This window comes from Sciurus carolinensis, chromosome 5, assembly GCF_902686445.1.
Source record: "Sciurus carolinensis chromosome 5, mSciCar1.2, whole genome shotgun sequence".
In the NCBI taxonomy this organism is placed as follows: domain Eukaryota; kingdom Metazoa; phylum Chordata; class Mammalia; order Rodentia; family Sciuridae; genus Sciurus; species Sciurus carolinensis.
Genome location: NC_062217.1, coordinates 82,310,578 through 82,335,360, shown reverse-complemented (window position 1 = coordinate 82,335,360; position 24,783 = coordinate 82,310,578). Strand labels below are relative to the sequence as shown.

The window sequence follows — 24,783 nt, the reverse complement described above, 5'->3', positions numbered from 1 at the left end:
AATGAGCACTTCTTAGACCACAAAGAAAACTCAATAAATTCTAAAACAGAACAAAAAAAGATATTTTCTATCACAAATCAAAAAAATGGTAATAAACAACAAAAATGGAAACTAAAATAAATAAGCTTTCAGTTAGAATTTCTTTTTCAGTGCTGGGGATGAGACCCAGGGCCTCGCACATACTAGGCGAGGGTTCTACTACCCAACTATACCCCCAGCCCTAGAAATGTTTTAAAATATCTTAAGCAACTCTTCATTAAAAGAGGAAATAAAAGTCACGATTACAGAATTTTGAAAAAATAACATGAATGAGGATGCTACATATTAAGAATCTATAGGATGGTCACACCCAGTGTTGCTGTGGACATCAACCATCAAAGTAATTTCAAACTCAGTAAAACTGAGAAGAAATTCTTAAGGAAACAGATTAAAGCCAGGCACACTTTGCTGAGACAAGAAGCCATTGGGGCAGTATCCTATGCCACTAAGGTCTGGTGGTTACCAGTGGTGGTTTGGGTAATAGTGTGAGTAAGAAGCAACCATTCCCAGTTTTAGAGAAACGTGGGCTTGTGGAAGCTCTCATAATGCCTCCTAACAAGCCCTACTCATTTGTAAGATATACAGCTACAGAAGAATTCAGGAAAGCCTGTTACCCTCAATGGAAAAGAAAAAGTGGATGATTTAAGACAAAAAATTATTCCATACTTGAATTTTGAGGAAAAAGCACAATGGAAGGAGATGGGGCTTCAACCTTTACCTCCAGGCCTCATGGTAGTAGAACAAATTATTTCTTCTGAGGATGAGAAAATGTTTTTTGAAAGTGTTATTTGGATGGAAGATACAGATGATCAAAATTTTCAGAAATCCTTACAACACAGAAGAGTGAGGAATTTTGGTTACGAATTCCACTATGAGAACAGCAATGTAGATAAAGATAAGCCATTACCAGGGTGGGGGTGTCTTCCAGACATTCTTGATAGCATTTTGGAGAAATGGTTGAAGAAAGGTTACATTAAATATGAATCTGCACAGTTGACCATAAATCAGTATGAACCTGGGCATGGAATTCCTACTCATATTGACACACATTCTACTTTTGAGAATGAGATCATTTCTCTCCATTTGGGGTCTGAGATTGTTATGGATTTTAAGCATCCAGATGGTGTCATAGTGCAAGTCGTGTTGCCTCGTCAGAGTTTGCTAGTGATGACAGGAGAATCTGGATTCCTTGGAACCATGGAATCACATCCAGAAATTTTGATACTGTTCAAGCATCTGAGCCTTACAAAAGTAGAATTATCACCTGTGACATTAGAGGCTTGACTTTAAGCAAGAGGGGAATAGTTTTACATTTAGGAAAGTGAGGCACACTCCTGATAACTGTAGTTACTCTTCTTTTTTTTTTTTTAAATTTTGGACTGAATTTATTCTGTTTTTACATAATCTATAGATTTGATCAGTAGACAATTCAAGTCTCTTTCTATGACCTATAATGTACATATTGAGCAGGGATGGGGGAAGATACAGTCCTACAGAGTCAACCAAATTCCCCCTTCCAAGACACTCAGACCTTCTTCTGTATGATCATCCAGCCACTAACATCTCACTAGATGCATATTTATCTTTTATTCAGGGCTGCTATGATACAACAGTAATGATCAATTACACATCATAAAAATGGTCCTTACAATCTCCTGAGTGCTCTAGCAATGTAAACTTATTTAATGCTCTTCTCAGCTCTTTGAGGTAGTATTATTTCCATCATCATTTGTCAAAGAGGAATCTCAGGGACAGAGATCATGGGAGGCTGAGGAAGGAGGACTGTTGAGTTCAAAACTGGCCTCAGCAAAAGTGAGGGGCTAAGCAACTCAGTGAGACCCTGTCTCTAAATAAAATACAAAATAGGGCTGGGGATGTGGCTCAGTGGTCCAGTGCCCCTGAGTTCAATCCGATGTACCAGAAAACAAAACAAAACAAAATTCCAAGAAATGTTAATTTTAAGAAGTTACCAATTCGGACTAACTTCATGGTAACCTTGATAACTAAAAGAATGTGTTAATCTCTACTATTTTTCCTGCAGAGATTATTTCTCTTAAAGTCACAATAATTTTAGGTTGGTTTTAAAGATGAGACTCATACGTATTCTTCTATTGGTTCAGAATTCTCTTGCTGAGACGTGCTAATGGTATTAGCTGGGTTTGAATTCTACAATTTCCCTTTGCTTTACCTCTTAGAAACAGAGGAATATAGGCATTACAATTATATAAATCTTTATAAAAAAGGCTTAAACATCTTTATACAAAGAACTGTTATAAAAGCAAAATTAGTCAAACTGGTGAAGACCAGAGACAAATCTCAAAAGCAGACAGGGACACATAATACACATGACCTTAAAAAATAGCAGTAATAAAGTCAATGACCAACTTTTTTTTTCTTTTTTTTCCCTTCCCCCCACCCCTCCCACCCCTCTTTTCCCTCTATACAGTCCTTCCTTCCTCCATTCTTGCCCCCCTCCCTAAACCTAACTCTAACCCTAACACTAACTCTTCCCACCCCCCATTATGTGTCCTCATCCACTTATTAGCGATGTAGTTACTCTTCTGTCTGTGACAATCAGAGGAAAGAGACTCCTCCCTCATTCCCAGAGAATAATAAAGAAGCCTCACAGCTGGAGCAAGAGTATGTACATCAAGTTTATGAAGAAATCTCTGGGCACTTGAGCTGCATGAGACATACCCCTTGACCACGGAAAGTGGAGTTTTTGAAGGCTTTGCCAAATGGTTCAACAGTGGCTGATATTGGGTGTGGAAATGGAAAGTATCTTGGCATCGATAAGGAGTTATACATGATTAGTTGTGATTGTAGCCAAAACCTTGTGGACATTCATAGAGAGAGGCAGCTTCAGGTCTTTGTCCATGATGCATTGGTTATTCCAGTTGGTAGTGGGTCTTGTGATGCCTGCATTTCCGTTGCCGTCACCCACCATCTTACAACAACAGGACACAGGGTGGCAGCTCTCTAAGAACTTGTTCGACTCTTGAGACCTGGAGGGAAGACACTCATTTGTGTCTGGGCAATGGAACAAGAATATAATAATCAGAAGTTCACATATCTTAAAGAAAACAGAATTAGCCAAGGAAAGAAAGAGATCGGTGATACACCTGTGCAAGGGCAGCTTGTGGAGCAAATGCCTGATGTGAGCAATCAAGACTCAGCACCTTCTGTCCCCTCCATTAATGACTTTCAGGAGGGAGGATGTAATTCAAGAAGAGTAACTTATTCTGAGCTGCCTATTCATACCAACGGGACTACTTTTCATTCTCAAGGTGTGCTGGTTCCCTGGTACCTTAAAGAAAACCCTGGTAAAGACAAACCTGTTGAGTCATTTGGTCCAGAAGGACCTCAGGACCCAGGTTCTGCGTTTCATTGTTACTACCATGTGTTCTGTGATGGAGAATTGGAAGATGCCCGCCAGACTTTGAGTAATGTCAGCATTCTGCAAAGCAGTAGAGCAGGGAAACTGGGGTGTGATTCTTCAAAAGACCTGAATATTTATATGGACATATGTAGAGAAGAAATACTCAAACTTTTTTAATAAAGGAGACTAAATTAATTATCCTTTTAATTAAGAAAACTTGTGGTGAAGTATCAAAGGAGAAATCCTGAGAGAAATTTGGGAGAAGAGATTGCTCAGGAAACATTTGATCTGCTACTTTGATTGACATCATAAAAATGTAGACTCTTCAAACAGACCTATACAGGATGGTGTTCCAAAGTGATTGAAGTAATTTGTGAAGTATTTGAGATTATCATGTAAGAGTACAGCATTTTGAAGATGATATTTTATTATAAATGCTATTAAAGGACCTGAATAATAATAATTGAACTAATTATATAATATTTTAATTAAAAAAAAAGAATCTATGGAATTGAACTAAAGAAAAACCTAGAATAAAATTCATAACTTTTAATACTAACAAAAGTTTAAAAAAGAGAAAGAATGAAAGTACTCAAAATATTTTTTAAAAATAAAGAGAAGGAAAATAAGATCACGCCTAAGGATTAAAAATAGAAATGAATGAGTATTAAAGCAGAAAAATGGTAAAACTGAAACTAAATAAATTTAGATGTTGATTATTTTAAATAAACCAATAAAATGGAGGAACCACTAACTAACCTCACAATGGGGAAGAAAAAGAAGGAAGAAGCAAATGTAAAAAATAAGAGAATAAAGGGGAAATTAATAAACAAGCCAGATAATATGATGCCAGAATCTGAAAATATTGCACCAAAGAGAAAAATTACACACAAATTTCATTTATAAAGTTGACTCTAAACATTTTAAATAAGAATCTAGTGGAAGCTCAAATCATATTAAAAGAGCAATTGGGGTTTATTTCAGAATTGTAAAGTTGGTTCAGTAATGGAAATATTTTAATATAATATGTTAGATAATCATAATTATCTTAATAGGCTGAAAATTTCAAAATAATCAGCATTTTATTTTTTAAAAATAATAAAACAAATAAATACAAATTTTCTTAATATGATATAATATATTCATATCTTAACTTACCTGATAGCATTAGTTTTCCTGAATAAACGCTAGACCACAACCCCACCAATGTCAGGATAATGCAAGGATACCTATACTCACTGTTATTTATTGAGAATCTTACCCAATGTATTTAGATCAAAGAAAGAAATGAGAGATATAAAAATTGTAAAGATGATGTGTTAGTCTGTTATGTGCTACTATAACAAAAATACTACAGAGTGGATATTTATAAGCAATAGAAATGTATTTCTCATAGTCCCCAAAACTGGAAAGTCAACAACTGAGGGATTAGCATCCAACAAGTGTCTTCCTGAGTTGGTGGCATGTGGATGAGCTGTGATAGCAAACCTACTTCCTTGATAATAGCATTAGTACATTCATAATGGCAGTGATTCCATGATCTAACACTTCCCATTTGACCCCACATCTCAACACCACACATTGGGAATCAAATTTCAAAGACACAAACTTTGGGGGATACATTCAAACCATAGTAGATGTTAACACTATCTCTATTTGAAGATGATATATGCCTAGAGGATCAGTTATTAGGCTATTAGAGGCAGTAAAGGGAATCAAGAAAAATAACAGTATATTAAATTAACATACCAAGGAGAGATTTTTGTGATGCAGATATGAAGATAACAATTTATTCCTCAGGTAATGACAAAAACTGAATGAAATTATTTAAAAGCAATCACTTGCAAGCACTGAAAAATAATGAAAGGCAGGTTCGACTTTGGGAAGCATTTATGGTAACTGAAATGAAAGGTCACTGTAGGGCTCAGTAGCCGAATGTAGACTACAGAAGCATTAATCAGCGAACTAAAAGATTAACCAATAGAAATTATTTAATTGAAAAAGAGATTAAAAGATTAAAAATGTGAATAAAGTCAAGAGATCTATACAGGAATATCAAACACTCCAATATATGCACAATTGGAATTACAGAAAGAGATAAGGTGGGGATGTTGGGGTGGGGTGGGGGTAGAGGAGTGGAGAGAATGAATGAAGAAAGAAGAGCAAAAAGCAATTTAAAATTGATTTAAAAAAGTCAACAAAGCCTAAATTAAATAAATCTAAAGAACACATTTGGACATATCATAGTCAAACTATGAATAGTCAAATATAAAGCGAAAGTGTCCAAAGCAGGAAAATAAAAATGATATATACATAGAACAAAGAAATGAAATAAGGACCCAAAGAATGAAATAAGAACTCAAAGTAAAATATGTCAAGCAAGAGTTCTATTTTCTAGAAAAATACACTTCAAAAATAAAATTAGACTAAAAATATTTTTCAGAAAAAAAGAAAACTGACAAAATTTGATATTAAGAGACTCACACTATAAAATTTCTGAAGGAAGTCCTTCAGGTTAAAGGCAAATGACAGTAGGAAGTAACTCAGGTATATAGGCAGAAACAAAGAACCAAAAATGTGCTAAATACACAAGACTTAACACACACGCACACCTAATACATTTTTTGTTCTTCTCTTAATTTCATTTAGAGCCATATGACTGAGTAAAGCCTAAATTAGAGCACAGCATCATTGGGTTTATAAAATGTATAAAGTAATGTGCATGACAACAAGAGCAGAAGAGGTTGGGAATAAATATAATTGTACTCTTGAAGATTCCTACATTTTACCAGAAGTAGTTCTAACTTAAGTAGAGTTTGATAGGTTAAAGATGCATATTGTAATCCTTGAACAATCATTAAAAAGCTAATTAACCGGACTCCAGGGAATGTCACAGAGGAGGACCACTCAGTGAGAGAGTCCCTCGCAGGGCCAGGTTCCCCAATCCAGGCGGTAGTTCCCGACCCCAGGGAAAGTTGCAGAGGAGGGATGCCCAGCGAGACACTCACTTGCAGGGCGAGGCTCTCTGGCCCAGAAAGTAGTTCTGGTCCGAAGGGAACTTCTTGGAGGAAAGCTGCCCAGCTAGACTTCCCCACCAGGTGAGTCTTCCCCACCAGGCGAGGCTTTCCCACCAGGGCGGTAGAACCAGAGACCCCGGCCCAGACCAGCCATGCCCCAGCCCACAATCTAGTCCCCCTTTGACTGACCATTTGTCAACAAGTGGAGGCGCCTCTGCCCACTAGCAGGGAATATACCTCACCTAAAGGCCACCACCCCTAGAGGGGCATCTTACTTGTGTATCACTGCATTATCAAGTTCCTCCAAGACTTCAGGCTACTGAAGGCTAGAAGATGAGTTATTGGAAATATACAGGGACACTATAAGTCAATAGAGGAAATCTGCAATATCTCAGAGTTTCACTACTAGAGGGGTAGATACCTGAGCAATATGAAAAAACAAGGGAAGAAAATGTCCCAAACAAACCTAGATGTTACAGCAATAAAATCCAATGACAGCATGTCAGAAGAAATGTCAGAAAGGGAGTTCAGAATGTACATAATTAAAATGATCAGAGAAGCAAACAATGAGATGAAAGAGCAAATGCAGGTCTTGAACGATGACACCAATCAACAGTTAAAAGAGCAAAGACCAGAAGCAAAAGATCATTTTAATGAAGAGTTAGAAATACTGAAAACAACAACAACAACAAAAAAAAAAAAAACCACAATTCCTTGAAATAAAAAAAACAATAAACCAAATAAAGAAATCCATAGAAAACATAACCAATAGGATAGAACACCTGGAAGACAGAACCTCAGACATTGAAGACAAAATATTTAATCTTGAAAACAAAGTTCACCAAACAGAGAAGATGGTAAGAAATCATGAACAGAATCTACAAGAATTATGGGATATCATGAAAAGGCCAAATTTAAGAATTATTGGATTGAGGAAGGCTTAGAGAAACAAACCAAAGGAATGAACAATCTATTCAATGAAATAATATCAGAAAATTTCCCAAATCTGAAGAGTGAAATGGAAAATCAAGTACAAGAGGCTTATAGGACTCCAAATATACAAAATTACAACAGACCCACACCAAGGTACATTACAACGAAAATACCTAACATACAAAATAGACAGAATTTTGAAGTCCATGAGAGAAAAGAATCAAATTTCATTCAGGGGAAGTCAATACGGATATCAGCAGAATTTTCAACCCAGACCCTAAAAGCTAGAAGGGCCTGGAACAACATTTTTCAAGCTCTGAAATAAAATGGATGTCAACCAAGAATCTTATACTCAGTAAAACTTACCTTCAGATTTGATGACGAAATAAAATCCTTCCATGATACACAAAAGCTAAAGAATTTACAACAAGAAAGCCAGCACTACAGAAATTCTCAGCAAAATATTTCATGAGGAAGAGATGAAAAACAATGATGTAAATCAGCAAAGGGAGGAACTACCCGAAAGGAACAGCCACATAAAGGAGAAACCAAGTCATGTCAAAAAACAAAAAAGAGCCAAATGACCGAGAATACAAGTCATATCTCAATAATAACCCTGAATGTTAATGGCCTGAACTCATCAATCAAAAGACATAGACTTGCAGATTGGATTAAAAAGAAAGATCCAACAATATGCTGCCTGCAAGAGACTCATCTCATACAAAGAGATACCCATAGACTAAAGGTGAAAGGACGGGAAAAAACATACCATGCACATGGACTCAGCAAAAAAGCTGGAGTATCCATCCTTTGGACTTCAAGCCAAAGTTAGTCAGAAGGGATAAAGAAGGACATTTCATACTGCTTAAGGGAAGCATAAATTAGCAAGACATAACAATCAAATATCTATGACCCAAACAATGGCTCATTCATGTATGTCAAACAAATCCTTCTCAATTCCAGGAATCAATAGACCACAACACAATAATACTAGGGGACTTCAACACACCTCTTTTACCACTGGACAGATCTTCCAAACAAAAATTGAACAAAGAAACCATAGGTGTTAATAACATAATCAATAATCTAGACTTAATGGACATATATAAAATATACCATCCAACAAAGAGCAAATACACTTTCTTCTCAGCAGCACATGGATCGTTCTCTAAAATAGACCATATATTATGCCACAAAGCTACTGTTAGCATATACAAGAAGATAAAGATAATACCTTGTATTCTATCAGATCATAATGGATTGAAACTAGAAATAAATGACAAAATAAAAAACAGAAACTACTCCAACACTTGGAGATTAAATAATATGCTATTGAATGATGAATGGATAACAGAAGACATCAGGGGGGAAATAAAAAAATTCTTAGAGGTAAATGAGAACAAAGATACAACATATCAAAATCTCTGGGACACTATGAAAGCAGTACTTACAGGAAAATTTATTTCACGGAGCACATTCAATAAAAAAAGAAAAAATCAACAAATAAACAACCTAACACTGCAGCTCAAAGCCCTAGAAAAAAAAAGAACAGACCAACACCAAAAGTAGTAGAAGACAGGAAATAGTTAAACTCAGAGCTGAAATCAACGAAATTGAAACAAAAGAAGCAATCAAAAAAATTGACAAAATAAATAGTTGGTTCTTTGAAAAAATAAACAAAATTGATAAACCCTTAACCACACTAACAAAGAGAAAGAGAGAGAAAACTCAAATTACTAAAATTCGGAATGAACAAGGAAATATCACAACAGACATGAGTGAAATACAAAACATAATTAGAAGCGATTTTGAAAATCTATACTCCAACAAATTAGAAAACCTCAAAGACATCAACAGGTTTCTAGAGACATATGATTTACCCAAACTGAACCAGGAGGACATACACAATTTAAATAGATCAATTTCAAGTAATGAAGTAGAAGAGGTCATCAAAAGCCTACCAACGAAGAAAAGTCCAGGACCTAATGGGTTCTCAGCCAAGTTCTGCAAAACCTTTAAAGAAGAGTTCATTCTAATACTCCTCAAAGTATTCCATGAAATAGAAGAGAAGGGAACCCTTCCAAACTCATTCTATTAAGCCAATATCACCCTGATACCTAAACCAGACAGAGACACATCGAGGAAAGAAAATTTAAGACCAATATCCTTAATGAATATCAATGCAAAAATTCTCAACAAAATTTTAGCAAATCCCATATAAAAATATATTAAAAAGATAGTGCACCACAATCAAGTGGATTTTATCCCAGGGATGCAGGGTTGGTTCAACAACCAGAAATCAATAAATGTAATTCACCATATCAACAGACTTAAAGTCAAGAATCACATGATTATTTCAATAGATGCAGAAAAAGCATAATAAAATATAGCACCCCTTCATGCGCAAAACACTAGAAAAAATAAGGATAGTGGGAACATTTCTTAACATTGTAAAGGCTATCTATGCTAAGCCCATGGTCAATATCATTCTAAATGGTGAAAAAGTGAAAGCATTCCCCTTAAAAACTGGAACAAGGCAGGGATGCCCTCTTTCACCACTTCTATTCAACATTGTCCTTGAAACTCTAACCAGAGCAATTAGACAGACCAAAGAAATTAAAGGGATACGAATAGGAAAAGAAGAACTTGAACTATCCCTATTTGCTGATGACGTGATTATATATTTAGAGGAACCTGGAAATTCCACCAGAAAACTTTTAAAACTCATAAGTGAATTTAGTAAAGTAGCAGGATATAAGATCAATGCTCATAAACCTAATGCATTTTTATACATAATTGATAAATCCTCAGAAAAAGAAGTTAGGAAAACTACCCCATTCACGATAGCCTCAAAAAAATAAAATACTTGAGAATCAATCTCACAAAAGAGGTGAAAGACCCCTACAAGGAGAACTACAGAACACTAAAGAAAGAAATTAAAGAAAACCTTAGAAGATGGAAAGATCTCCCATGTTCTTGGATAGGCAGAATTAATATTGTCAAAATGGCCATACTACCAAAAGTGCTATGCAGATTCAATGCAATTCCAATTAAAATCCCAATGATGTACCTTACAGAAATAGAGCAAGCAATTACAAAATTCATCTGGAAGAATAAAAACTAAAGCACTCTTTAGCAGGAAGAGTGAAGCAGGGGGTATTGCAATACCAGAACTTCAACCATACTTCAAAACAATAGTAACAAAAACAGCATGGTATTGGCACCAAAATAGACAGGTAAATCAATGGTACAGAATAGAGGACACAGACACAAACCCAAATAAATACAGTTTTCTCATACTAGACAAAGGTGCCAAAAACATGCAATGGAGAAAAGACAGCCTGTTCAACAAATGGTGCTGGGACAACTGGAAATCCATATGCAACAGAATGAATCTAAACCCCTATCTCTCACCCTGCACAAAATCAACTCAAAATGGATCAAGGACCTTGGAATCAGACCAGAGACCCTGCATCTTATAGAAGAAAAAGTAGGTCCAAATCTTCAACATGTCAGCTTAGGATCAGACATCCTTAACAGGATTCCCATAGCACAAGAAATAAAAGCAAGAATCCATAACTGGGATAGAGTCAAACTAAAAAGCTTTCTCTCAGCAAAGGAAACTATCTGCAATGTGAAGAGAGAGCCTACAGAGTGCGAGAAAATCTTTGCAAATCATACTTCAGATAGAGCACTAATTTCCAGAATCTATAAAGAACTCAAAAAACTCTACACGAAGAATGCAAATAACCCAATCAACAAATGGGCTAAGGATATGAACAGACACTTCACAGAAGAAGATGTACAAGCAATCAACAGATATATGAAAAAATGTTCAACATCTCTAGTAATAAGAGAAATGCAAATCAAAACTACCCTAAGATTCCATCTCACCCCAATTAGAATGGCGATTATCAAGAATACAAGCAACAATAGGTGTTGGGGAGTATGTGGGGAAAAAGGTACACTCATACATTGCTGGTGGGGCTGCAAATTAGTGCAGCCACTCTGGAAAGCAGTATGGAGATTCCTTAGAAAACTTGGAATGGAACCACCATTTGACCCAGCTATCCCACTCCTTGGCATATACCCAAAGGATTTAAAATCAGCATACTACAGAGATACAGCCACATCAATGTTCATAGCTGCTCAGTTCACAATAGCTAGATTGTGGAACCAACCTAGATGCCCTTCAATTAATGAATAGATAAAGAAACTGTGATATATATATATATATATATATATATATATATATATACATATACACAATGATATATATATATACACACAATGGAATATTACTCAGCCATAAAGAAAAATAAAATTATGGCATTTGTTGGTAAATGGATGAAATTGAAGAATATCCTGCTAAGTGAGATAAAACCGAAGGACGAATGATCTCGCTGATATGTGGATGATGATACATAAGGAAGAAGTAATACTAGAGATCAAAAGGGGAATTTTACAGTGATACACACCAAAAGTTTAAGTGTCCTGGTCCATTTTGTGTTTTTGAAACAAATACACACCAAAAGTTTAAGTGTCCTGGTCCATTTTGTGTTTTTGAAACGAAATACGTGATTCTGGGTAGTTTATAAAGAAAAGAAGTTTATTTAGTGCACAGTTCTGGTGGCTGGAGTGTCCAAACAGCATGGAGCCTGAATCCCAGCAAGAGCTCCCTTGGCTATACCACAACATGGTGGAGGAGTGGAAAGGGAAAGGGTCATATGCAGAAGGGACCAAGAACATGGAGTGTCCTTGATTCTGAACAACTTGCTCTCAAAGTACCATGAGAACTAGAAACCCCACAAGACAGCGTTAACCCATTCCTGGAGGTGGAATCCCCAGGACCTAACCAGATCTGAATTATTGGGTGAAGAAGAAAAGAAGTAAGAAGACAACACCAAAAATCAGTGAAATAGAAAATGGGCAAATGAAAGAAAATGAAACCAAAAGTTTGCTCTTTGAAAATATCAATAAAATCAGTAAACCTCTAATTGGACAATTAAATGCATGAATTATCAATTGGAAATGAAAGAGGATTATCACTACAATACCTACAGTATATAAAGGAATTAGTTTGAATAACATTAAGCTCCCCCAATTCAATGACTTAGATGAAATAGATTTCTTGAAAGTCAAAAAACAGACTGAAGAAAAGTAGAAAACTTGAACTGCCCTAAAACAGAAGATTAAGGTTTTTGTCCCTTTATAAGGCAATCAATTTTACTAGTATATTACCTAATAGTGATAACTATTGGAGTCCTAATGGTTAATATTTTAATGTTGCCAATGTTTGCTAATACTATGATCAGTAATTTTGAATCCAAAGCATATGAAAGATTAATCAACTTAAAATTTTAACAAAACATGGAAGCATAATCTTTCAATAATTTTGAATACCTTACTACTACGAAAAGCAATGTAAAGATTCAATGCAATCCCCATCAAAACACCAGTGATACTCTTCACAGAAAAAGAAAGATAGTCCAAAAATTTATTTGGAAGATCAGAAGACCCAGAATAACCAAAGCAATTCTAAACCACAAAAAGCCATGCTGGAGGCATCACAACACCTGACTTCAAATTATACTGCAGAGTTATAGTAACAAAAACTGTATGGTACTGCATAAAAATAGAAATGTAGACCAAGGGTACAGAATAGAAGACACAGAGACAAACCCACACAGATACAGTCATCTCATCCTTGACAAAGTTTCCAAAAACATACCTAAAACAGCCTTCTTAACAAATGGTGCTGGGACAACTGGTTATCCATGTGTAGAAGATTGAAACTAGACCCTTATCTCTCACCCTGCACAAAAATCAACTCAAAATGAATCAAAGACCTAGGAGTTACCAGAAACTCTGCAACCCTTAGAAAAAAATGTCAATAGTAGGTCAATACTCCAGCATATAGGTGCAGACAATGACTTTCTTAAGAGGACTTCAAAGCACAGGAAATAATGTCAAAGATTAACAAATGTAATGGCATCAAATTTAAAAGATTCTGCATGGTAAAGGAAACAGTTAGGAATGTGAAGAGTGAACATACGGAATGGGAGAAAATTTTTGATAACTAGTCTTCTGGAATTAAAATCTAGAATATATAAAGAAAAGTAACACCAAAAAAAAAAAAAAACCCAATTAATATATGAGCAAATGAAGTAAACAGACACTTCTCAAAAGAGAAATTCAAATGACAACAAATATATGAAAAATTATTAAACATCATTAGTAATTAGGGAAATGCAAATTAAAACTACACTGAGATTTTATCTCATACTAGTCAGAATGGCAGCCATCAAGAATACAAATTATAATAAATGCTAGAGAGGTTATAGAGAAAAAAGTACACTTTTACACTGTTGATGGGATTGTAAATTAGTACAACCACTATGAATTAGTATGGAGGGTCCTCAAAAGACTAGGAATAAAACTACCATATGACCCAACTGTACTGTTCCTCGGTATTTATCCAAACGAATTTAAGTCATACTATAGTGATACATGCATACCCATGTTTATAGCAGCATGATTCCCAATAGTCGATGACCTTAGGTGCTCGTCAACAGATGAATGGATAAAGAAAATGTGGTGCACACACACACACACACACACACACAAGGGAGTCTTATTCAGCCATGAAGAAAAACTTTGCCGGAAAATGGATGAAACTAGAGATCATTATGTTAAACAAAATAAGCCAAACTCACAAGGTCAAGGGTCATATATTTTTCTCTCATTTGTGAAATCTAGAGAGGAAAAAGGAAAAGAAAGGTGTGTGTCTCTGGGGCAATCTCATAAAAAGTGAAGGGAGGTTAGTAGAGTAAAGGAAAGAGACCAGGGGAGTGAGGATAGAGGAAAAGGGGAAATACTGGGAAATGATATTGACCAAACTATATTGTTATATTGTGTACATGTATGAATATGTAACAGCAAATCCCACCATTATGTACAACTATAATATACCAATAAAAATGTGGGAAAAATTTTTGAATGGCCTGAATAACATGGGGTGCCCCAATATTTAAGAGTAGTAGAATGTCACCAATAAAACATATCACCTGGTGCTGTTTTTATAAGGAAGCTCTTTGATAAATATCATTGTTCATAAGGTTAATTTTTAATTAAAGACCCTCCCACAAAGAAAACTCTAGTCCCAGACAACTTCATGATGAATTCTATCAGGCATTTAAGAAATAAATAAAGACAATCTCTCACAAACTATATTAAGAAAGAGAGGAGGAAGACTTCTCCATTCATGTTATGATGCCTACATTACCCTGATTTAATACCTGACAAGGGCAGAGGAGAAAACTCTAGACCAACATCCTTCATGGTCATAAATGTGAAAATCTTTAAGAAAATATTAGGGAACTGACTCTATCAATATATTAAAAGATTAATATATCATGATCAAATGGATTTTGTCCAAGGAATGTACTATAAGGTCAATATGTGTAAATGAATTAATGCAGTTCCTTTTATTAATGATTGAAGGAGAAAAAACATGATCATCTCACAGATGCATAAAAAATATTTGACAGAGTTCAGTGCCACCTAGTCATGGTAAAAATTCTTGGCAAACTCAGGCTAGAATGAAATTTCCCCAATATGAAAAAGGACATCTGTAAAAAGCTTAGAGCTAACATCATACTGAACTGTAAAAACTACATGCTTTCTACCTTAGAACAGGAAAAAGACAAAGATATCGATTTTTCCAACTTTCATTCAACATTATACTTATAGTCCTAGACAGTTCAATAAGGCAAGAAAAGAAGCAAAGAGTGTGTTAAAGAAGTAAAACTGTATTTGCAGTCAACATGTCATATGCAAAAATGTAAATATGAATATAAAGATACATCTCTATATCTACCTAGCTTTCTATCTATTTATATCTCCTAAGGGAATATAATATATAAAATCTACTAGATATTGTGGGTTTTTTAAACAAGATCACTGGATCAGTATACAATAATCATTTTATTTCTATATATTGACAGAAAATATTGAAATGACATTTAAAAAACAATTACATTTACAATAGTATAGAAAATCTTTTGAGATAAATTTAACAAAATGTGCAGAAGATTTGAGAAATGCAAAATGATGTTCAAAGACTGTAAAGAAGATCTAAATAAATGGAGAGTGGCACTGTGTCCATGAACTCAATTCTGTTAGTTTTTTTCCCTAAATCACTAGATTCAATGAAATCTTAATCAAAATCACAGAAAGCATTTTCTTGCAGAAATTGGCAAGTAGATTCTAAAATTGATACAGAAAGCAAATGATTTAAGATAGCTAAGCAGTATTTAAAAAGAAGAGGAAAATTTAGATGATTTAAACTGCTGTAATAGGTAATCATCAAGAGAGTGTGGCATGTGTATAAAGATACACCCATTTGTGGGACTAAGTACAGCCCAGAAGTAACCCACATGTACTTAGTCAAATGATCTTTAACAAGTGCCAAAATACTTCACTGAGTGAAAAACAGTTTTCAATAAATGGCACTGGAATAGTCACCATGTGGGGAAAAAAAAATCTTAGAACTCTTATCTTACTAGGTGCCAAAAATTAGCTTAAAATAGATCCCAAACCTAAATTTAAAAGTTAAAATCCTAAAATTTAAGTAGAAAAAAAAAGGAATGGGGGTTTTACTACTGGCCTCCCCTGCCCCCAATATTTTGAGACAGGGTCACACTAAGTTGCTTAGGGCCTCACTAAGTGACTGAGGCTAGCATTGAACTTGTGATCCTCCTGTCTCAGCCTCTGAAGTCTAACTGCTGTAATTATAGGCATGCACCTCTGCACCCAGCTCTCTTTTGTTCTTCAGACATACTAGGGGCCCTCAAACGGTGCTCATGTCCTGAATTACAATATAATTGTTTGTTTATTCCTAAATAAAACCTCTTGCTTGAAGATTTGTCTCTATGTTTTTATTTGACATTGACAACCCACTTCAGAAAATAAAATGGCAGAAAATTTTATAAAACATATATCCAATTAAGACCTTGTGTCCTACACATAAAAAGAACTACTACAACTTACCAATAAGAAGAAAAATAATCAAAACATGGACAAAAGGTTGGGTGTAGTGGTGCACACCTATAATCTCAGAGACTTGGGAGACTGAGGCAGGAGGATCCTGAGTTCAAAGTCAGCCACAGCAACTAAGTAAGACCCTGTCTCTAAATAAAAAAAAAATTTTAAAAAAGGGCTGGGGATGTGGCCCAGTGGTGAAGCGCCCCTGGGTTCAATGTTGTGACAGGATGGACAAAAGATTTAAACAGACACTTCACAAAAGAATACATGTGAAGAGCCAGTAAGTAAAGATGTTCAACATCACTAATTAACAAAGAAATGCAAATTAAGCAACAAAGAGATACTACTATATTCACTAGAGTAGCTGAAAATTTAAATGCCGACAATACCAAACACCAGCATGGAGGTAGAGTCACTGGAACACTCACCATGGTTGGTTTTACCATACTGGTATACCCATTTTGAAAACAATTTTGCAGTTTTTTTAATAAGAAACACACACTTAACATTTAACTCAGCAACTCCATTTCTAACTGTATAATCAAGAATAAGTACATTGATCCACACAGTTATTGTAGGCATTTATAACAACATTATTCTTAGTGGTCCCAAACCGGAAACAAACCACATATTCATAAACTAGTGAATAGATAAACAAGTTGTATATTCAGACAACGGAAAACCACTAGTAAAAAGTCAGAACATGCAATATGGGTGAGACATGAAAATATCATGCAAAGTGAAAGAAGTCAGACCCAAACGACAACACATTATTCCATTTATATGAAATTCCAGAAAAGACAAAATTATAGTGAAAAAATCTGATTAGTGATTGTCTTCAACCCAGGTTAGGGAAAAAAGATTGACCCTAAGGGAGTACAAAGGAAGTGGAGGGGATTACATAGATGTGTACATTTGCCAAATTCATTGAACTATTCTCTTAAAATCTGAGTTTATTAAATACAAATTGTACTTCAAAAAATTCAAAAAGAAAAATTTGGAAAAATCAGTATCCTAGCTGAGCATGTTGGTGCACACCTGTAGTCCCAGGGGCTCTGGAGGCTGAGATAGGAGGATCGTGAGTTCAAAGTCAGCTTCAGCAACTCAGCGAGGCCCTAAGCAACTTAGTGAGGCCCTGTCTCAAAATTTAAAAATAAATAAATAAAGACCTGGGAATGTGTCTCAGTGGTTAAATGTCCCTGGGCCCAATTCCTGGTACAAACAATAAACAAACAAAAAAAATCAGAATCCTTCAAATACAAAAATAACAACCAACAGAAGGTTTAGTAGAAGAAAGGACACCATGCTGGATATAATGTTTGCCTTCTAGATTCATTCTCACCTAACTCCACCCTGCTCTAAACCCAGAAAAATTAATTATGTTGATTTTATCAATGGACTCTCTTGTCCTCCTGCCTCTGGTAGAGTTTGGCCAGCGGGTGACTCCAGTTGAAGATCTAAGAGAGGGCAAAGCGGAAGCAGTGTGTTCATTTCTTCCTCCACCCCTGTTCTTTCTGGTATGATCACAGTGGGTGAGTAGGTCACTAGACCAAGGCTATAGCTCCTACAGGGGTTCTGTCTCTGCATCACAGCAAGTTCTCCTTCTTCTCAACCATTCCTGCCACGGTGTGGGAACAAGGGACCCAGGACTGCTATTACTAGCCCCAAAGAACTGTGTCCTAAATTTTCCCATACCATGTTCACATTTTTGTAAACACCACTTTCATCTCAAGTTATCCAATTTGAATCATTTGTTTTCTACTGGAACTATGTACTAAAACATAGTCTGCCTTCAATAGCAACAACAAATAATCCACTGGAATTAATGAACAAGAAATCACAGAAGTGATATAAAAATATGTCAAATATCAGCATAAGACTTAATTAAACAAATGGAAAGACATTTATGTATTTGGATAGGAACTTTCAGCATCAAGATGATGGTAATTCTTTCTAAGTTAATTCATAAATTAAATGCCAAAAGATATTTTTATTGTTTTGTTTGCTATTACTGTTGTTGTTTCATTTTTAAATTAAACAAACTAGTCTTAACATTCATGTTGAAAAACAAACAAACAAAAATAGCTAGGAAAACTTTGGGAAAGAAAAGAAAACATTAAAACATAAAGCCCAGAAATATACCCCAATACAAGAATTTAGAATTAAAAATTGCATCTAAAATCAGTGGATGAAAAGATAGACTATTTACTAAATGGTTGAAGACAACAGGAAATATATAGTTGTTAACTGAAAAAGCAAGGTCCTGAAGACAGTGTAGAGTATGATACTGTTTGTGTAAACCAAAAGGGAGAGAAAAGTAAAAAATAAATATTTGCAGTTGCTTGTGTGTAAATAAGAATACTCTGAAGATGCAGGTCAGAAACTATTAATAGTGGTTACCTGAGGGACAAAGGTGAGAGTGGTGACAGCTGGGTGGACAAGGGTCAGAGGTGGGAGGCAGGCTCAACTTCACTTACCTTCTTATATTTGAGGTGATGTTAAACCTTGTGATTGCAATGGAATATTACTCAGTCTTAAAGAAGAATGAAATTACAGCATTTGCCAGTAAATGGATGGAACTGGAAACTACCATGCTAAGTGAAATAAGCCAGTCCCCTCAAACCAAAGGCCGAATGTTTTCTCCAATATGCCGATGCTGATTCATAGTGGGGGGTGAGCAGGAACGTATGAAGGAACTTTGGATTGTAGAGAGGGGAGTGAGGGGAGGGGTGGGGTAGGTGGGGATGGGAAGGATGGTAGATTGAAACAGACATTATTACCTTTTATACTTCTATGAAAATAATTTCTTAAAAAATTCATCACTGTCAAAAAGTTAATGAAAATAAATAAACAAATAAAGTTAAAAAAAATCTCATGATTGTATCCTCTGTCTACAAATTCAACATATAAAAATACATTAAAAGCAAATAAAAATCCATCTTCAGAGCAAAACCCCAGAACGGTGAACAGTATCATGTAAGAAATACTCCCTAACTTAGAACGGGTTCTTCACCCAATTGTCACCCACAGGTACACTGGACATTTTCCATCCTCCTCCAGCCAGAAGGACCAAGAGTAGGCATTGTGCCTCTGTTTCCCAGCCTGGCTAATGAGATGTGATTGCACATGCTGCTTCTTTTCCTTCTAGCCAGGTCCACAGGACTCTGACCAATAGAAATTGTTGGAAGCCCAATCTTCTCTGTATTCATTATCTTTGAGTTCCCACATACACTAATGTTCATGGTCTGAAATGTGTGTGGGTGGCTTTGTAGTTCTCTATTTGGACAATTTAACATATGTAGTTGTAGCATTTACAATTCCACCATGAATATCAACACCGCTGTGGATAATAACATACCATCAGTTTAGCCTGACTGCTCATGTTTGATACTTTTCATTTTAATTCTCTTTCTTCCAACATAAGAACTCCTGAACTGAAATAATTTGGCCTATGCTGCCTTCATACTTGAATTATTAATCTGGCACAAAGTGGTCTTCATATATAGTGAACTACAACATAGCTCGAATCGTAAGCAGGTTGTAACTCAACCCAAGAATATAATATTGTAAGGAAGCAACTGGGTCTCAGTCAATGAGCAGCTGGCTCCTCAACCAATCCCAAGCTGAAAGTTAGAAATTAGGCCCAAATAAGGCAACAACCAAACTAACCAATTAGGTAATCTCTGTATCTCATTTCCTGTTTTTTTGTTTTTTGTTTTTTGTTTTTTTTTCCGATGTAAAAGTAGCTCCCCATAAAAGTGGTGGCATTGTGGACAATGTTCAGTTTAGAGTGTTGTCTGGTTCTAGAATTTTTTTTTTTTTTCTTCCTCACGTATACTTTGTTAAAGTGGTCTCAGTTTTTTCCTTCCACGGAAACTTCTTTATTCTGCCTTATTTGTTCGTTAGAGTACCTTAAATTTTATCTGAAAACAAATCTAAAATTGGATATTTCTACAAATTATTGATTTTCTAATAGAAAAACATTCAAACCTATAATTGGTGAAAATCACAAAATGAAAAGAAAAATCTACAAAAGGGAAAAGTGTAGGGAACAGACATGTGAATTTGCTTTCCTTTTTATTTTGGAAACCATGAGAGCTATGATTGACCTATATAATATGATAATATAGACTCAGAAGCATATGGGAAAGAATAAATCCCTTTGATCTATTCAGTTCCTTTCCCCACCACACAAAATTTTTTCCACATAAATCAGTTTGTCTGCCAACAGCAGTTGAGGTTTGCTGGAAGCATAATACAATGGACAGACTAGTTGCCCAATGGAAATGATCTGCCAATGGATGGTCTAGCCTTGTTTCAAGTGCCTGCCTGTCACTGGTACAGGATTATATTCTCAAAACTTCTGGGAAATCTTAAGATGAAGTTATGAGTTAAAATCATAGGTCTCAAAGAAGTGCAGAGTTTTGGCAAGTCCATCCGAATTCTATTCTACCCAAGTGTGTATTCCCTGGGCAGCATAGGTAGGTAATAGAAGCTACTCAACATTTGCATCTTTGTGAATCTGCCCTCCCATCCATTTACACACTGGAATTTCTTTACTCTGATGCCTTTCTTTGAAGCAGAATTTTGCATTGTTAATGAGGCAGAACATTTATCACACATTTTCAAGTAATCACACCCTTCTTAGCACTTGCTTTTTACAAGCCTGCATTCTTGAAATGATGTGTTCCTAAAAAGCTATGCATTGATTTCGTTTTTTAAACCTGAAATTGAATTTTGTATTAGTGAAGACCATCATTTAAGGAAACCCTATATGAATTCTTGGTAATATGCATGAATTCTTCCAACTGATCTTCTTTGTAGAATTGGACTTTGTGGAAGGATTTTCTTTTTTTCTTTCTTTCTTTCTTTTTTTTTTTTTTCTAATGTAGGCTTTTTTAAAAAAAATATGTTTTTTAGTTGCAATGAACCTTTAATTTATTTATTTATATGTGGTGCTGAAAATCGAACCCAATGCCTCACACATGCTAGGTAAGCACTCTATCACTGAGCTACAACCCGAGTCCCTGGAAAGATTTTCTTAAACAGAATTATTTCAGATTGTCAGTTCCTTAGATATGTATTTACTTTAAGGAGACCATGAACTTATAAGAATAAAATTCATACTTAATCTGTGAATTCCAATCTGGTCTTGTGAGAATATATTGTATTAATAGTGAAAATATTTATTATGTTCTATAGAGTTATACATTCATATATATACATTATATATATTATAACTATATTATGTAAAATAATATACATATATTATAAGATAATATAAAAGTAGAAAATGAATGTAAAAATATACATAGAGTGTATATAAAAGCATATATAAAGTATTTATTAATCAAGTAGAATGGAGAAATTTTTTTCATTTGATTTATTTTTTTTCTGGATATTTTAAATTCAGACTTTGAAAGTTATCCTAGAAGAATCATTATTTAATTAATTGATTTTTTTTTTAATTGACACTTGGTCTCACTATGTCACCCAGACCAGCCTTGAACTTTCGATCATCCTGCCTCAGCCTCCTGAGTACCTGGGATAACAGGTGTGTGCCACTACATCTGGAAAAATCATTCATTTTATTGATACCTCCCTCTATCTTTTCTTTTTTTTTTTTATTATTGTAAACAAATGGGATACATGTTGTTTCTCTGTTTGTACATGGCGTAAAGGCATACCATTTGTGTAATCATAAATTTACAAAGGGTAACGTTGTTTGATTCATTCTGTTATTTTTTTCCCCTTCCTCCCCACCCCTCCCACCCCTCTTCTCCCTCTATACAGTCCTTCCTTCCTCCATTCTTGCCCCCCTCCCTAACTCTAACTCTAACCCTAACACTAACCCCTCCCACCCCCTCCCTCTATCTTTTCTGAACTACTGTTATTTTATCTCCCCATATATTTCAGATGTGATCACTTTTTTCATCAAAAATTTCAGGCCTTTACATAATAATGTTCCTTTTTAACATTTACAAAGAAAATATATAACGACCAAATAATCTATTATAAGTTCAGCAACACTTAAAAATCATAGGATACTTATTAATTTTAAATTGCGTGAGTTTTTAAATGAAAGATAAACACACATATAGTTTTAAAAATCTAATTAAATAAAGGCAAGATCTGGTCCTGATCTCAGAGGTAATCATATTTTACTGCTTATTTTCAGTGTTTCTGGTAATTGATCTTTTCTAACAATAACTGCATTTTTTCATTTATTGATCTTGTGATTTGACTATTAATTTGCCATTATGATAGATGAGGATGTTTTATTTACCCTATCCTACCCTTCCTCTTCCTGTTCCCAGTATAGTTTATCACTATTTTCATCTGCGTCACTAGGGAGCCCCCTTCTACAGCACTCCCCTCAGGCAGCACCTGCTGCCTGTCACAGTGAAATGCAGCAGCCACTAGGGCTGTCTGGGCAATGCAGTCGATGGGTGATGGGAAATAATTAGGTCGTCCCTGTGAGTCCACGCGTGTGACTGGACTGCCTCTGAAAGACAGACCTGAAATTCAATCAGAAAATAAATGACAGATTTCATTACATCGCAGGACTCTACTTAAACGAACACTAGCCAGGTTACATTGAACCATTGCTGTCAGGTTAGGTCACACTCCGAAAAGAAGCAGCTGTTGAATAAACAGTGACTACTCTGCCCCCACATCAAATGACCATTAAGAATTATACACAAAGCAGCACACCAACCTGTAAAATCACCACCATTCTCAGGTCTACATAAATATGTGTGTTGCTACAAAGCATCCAGGGATATAGAAAAGTACATGTAGGGTCTACTACCTGGGTTCATAGCCATGGTAATGAATAATTTTTGTTGTAATGACTTGCAAGTAAGCACATTGGTAAGCACTTTAGATTTTTAAAAAGTAATGATATTGTATGATTCCACTCACATGAGGTACCTGGTCAAATGCAGAGGTACAGAAAGTAGGAAAATAGTTGCCAGGGTTGAAGGTGTTACAGAGCTGGGGCCTTCCAAGAAACTGAGGCAGTGTGAAGACACCCCTCCCCAAACCTGGATTCTGTGATCAAGTCAGAAAGATTTCAGACATGCTGCTCAGAGTAACAGGAATGAGTTTATTGAAGGGATTGACAAGGGGAAAGGGGACACTCTCAAGGGAGAGAGTGGGTCCTCTGAGAGAGCAGGGGAACAACATGCCTCTCCTGCACTCCAGTTTTATTGGGGATCCCAGAGATGTTCCCAGAGAGTCCCGGGTAGGTCCACATCTTAACTTTTGACTCACAGCAAGGTGACATCAGAATTTCAGATACCTGCCATGACAAGGTGACTCTAGGTCACCTTGGCCCATGCTGACCAGTTCTAATTAGATTCTTAACCACATATTCTTATAGATTTTTATAGTTAGGAGGAACTACCCTCATCTCCCTAAACTTCAGGGTCTGATCCCCAAAGTCTCCTGTGTTCTCCCATCTACATCATCTTGGACCTGCATTTCTCCTAAAGATAATGTAGTTCGCTGAGGAATGTGACACAGCCTGTCCCCTTAGGTCAGGCAGGACTGCAGGTAAATTGCTTCTGGGAAGAGCAAGCATGTGGGGGTCAGCACAGTGGGCTCATTTTATCGCATTATTCACTTAACCTCATGTTCCCACCATCCTTGTCTGTCTGTCCCTTACAGAGGAAGGGAGAATGAGGAGTTGTTTAATGGGGAGAATTTCAGTCTGGGAAGATGAAAAAGTTTTGTGGCTTGATGATAAGGAAGGTTGTTAACAACAATGTGGCTAAACATAATGCCTCCAAACTGTACACTTACAATGAAAATGGTAAATTTTATGATATATGTATTTTGAAATAATTTTTTTAAATAAATAATTTTTTAAGGTAATGAACACTCTCTCTCCCTTCGTTTCTGTCTCCAATGTAAGGAAAATTTTGACCAATACCATCCAACAATCAACCTAAAGGAGAGAGCCACTGAGAAACAGATCCAGGATATACTTCACCATAGGATCGTCATTGTTTCTGCTGAAACCACGATTTGCTATGAAATGAAGTATTTTCATGAACTATTGGCTTTACCTTTTAAAAACATATATGATGGGTATCATTTTAAGGAGATACACAACTTTTGTAAAAGACCGTGTATCATAAAGGGATTTTGTATGTGTATCATAAAGAATGATGAGGTTTCCATGGGTCAAGGGGCTGGAAATCTGGGACTTTGCTCAAGAAAATTTGGAAACTAAAAGTGTGTCACCAGGATAATCCTGCTCAAATAGTCAGACCATACACCAACATTAATAAATTCAGACCAAAGCAAAATAGAGGTACTTTAAGAGCATCAATGCAGGTAGCATGAGATGTTTTCCTGATGTTG

At 35.6% G+C, this 24,783-nt stretch overlaps 1 pseudogene; it reads left to right on the top strand.

Moving 5' to 3' along the window:
- The first annotated feature begins 339 nt into the window (after positions 1-339).
- On the top strand, positions 340-3,548 carry LOC124985626 (alkylated DNA repair protein alkB homolog 8-like; annotated as a pseudogene).
- The last annotated feature ends 21,235 nt before the right edge of the window (positions 3,549-24,783 follow it).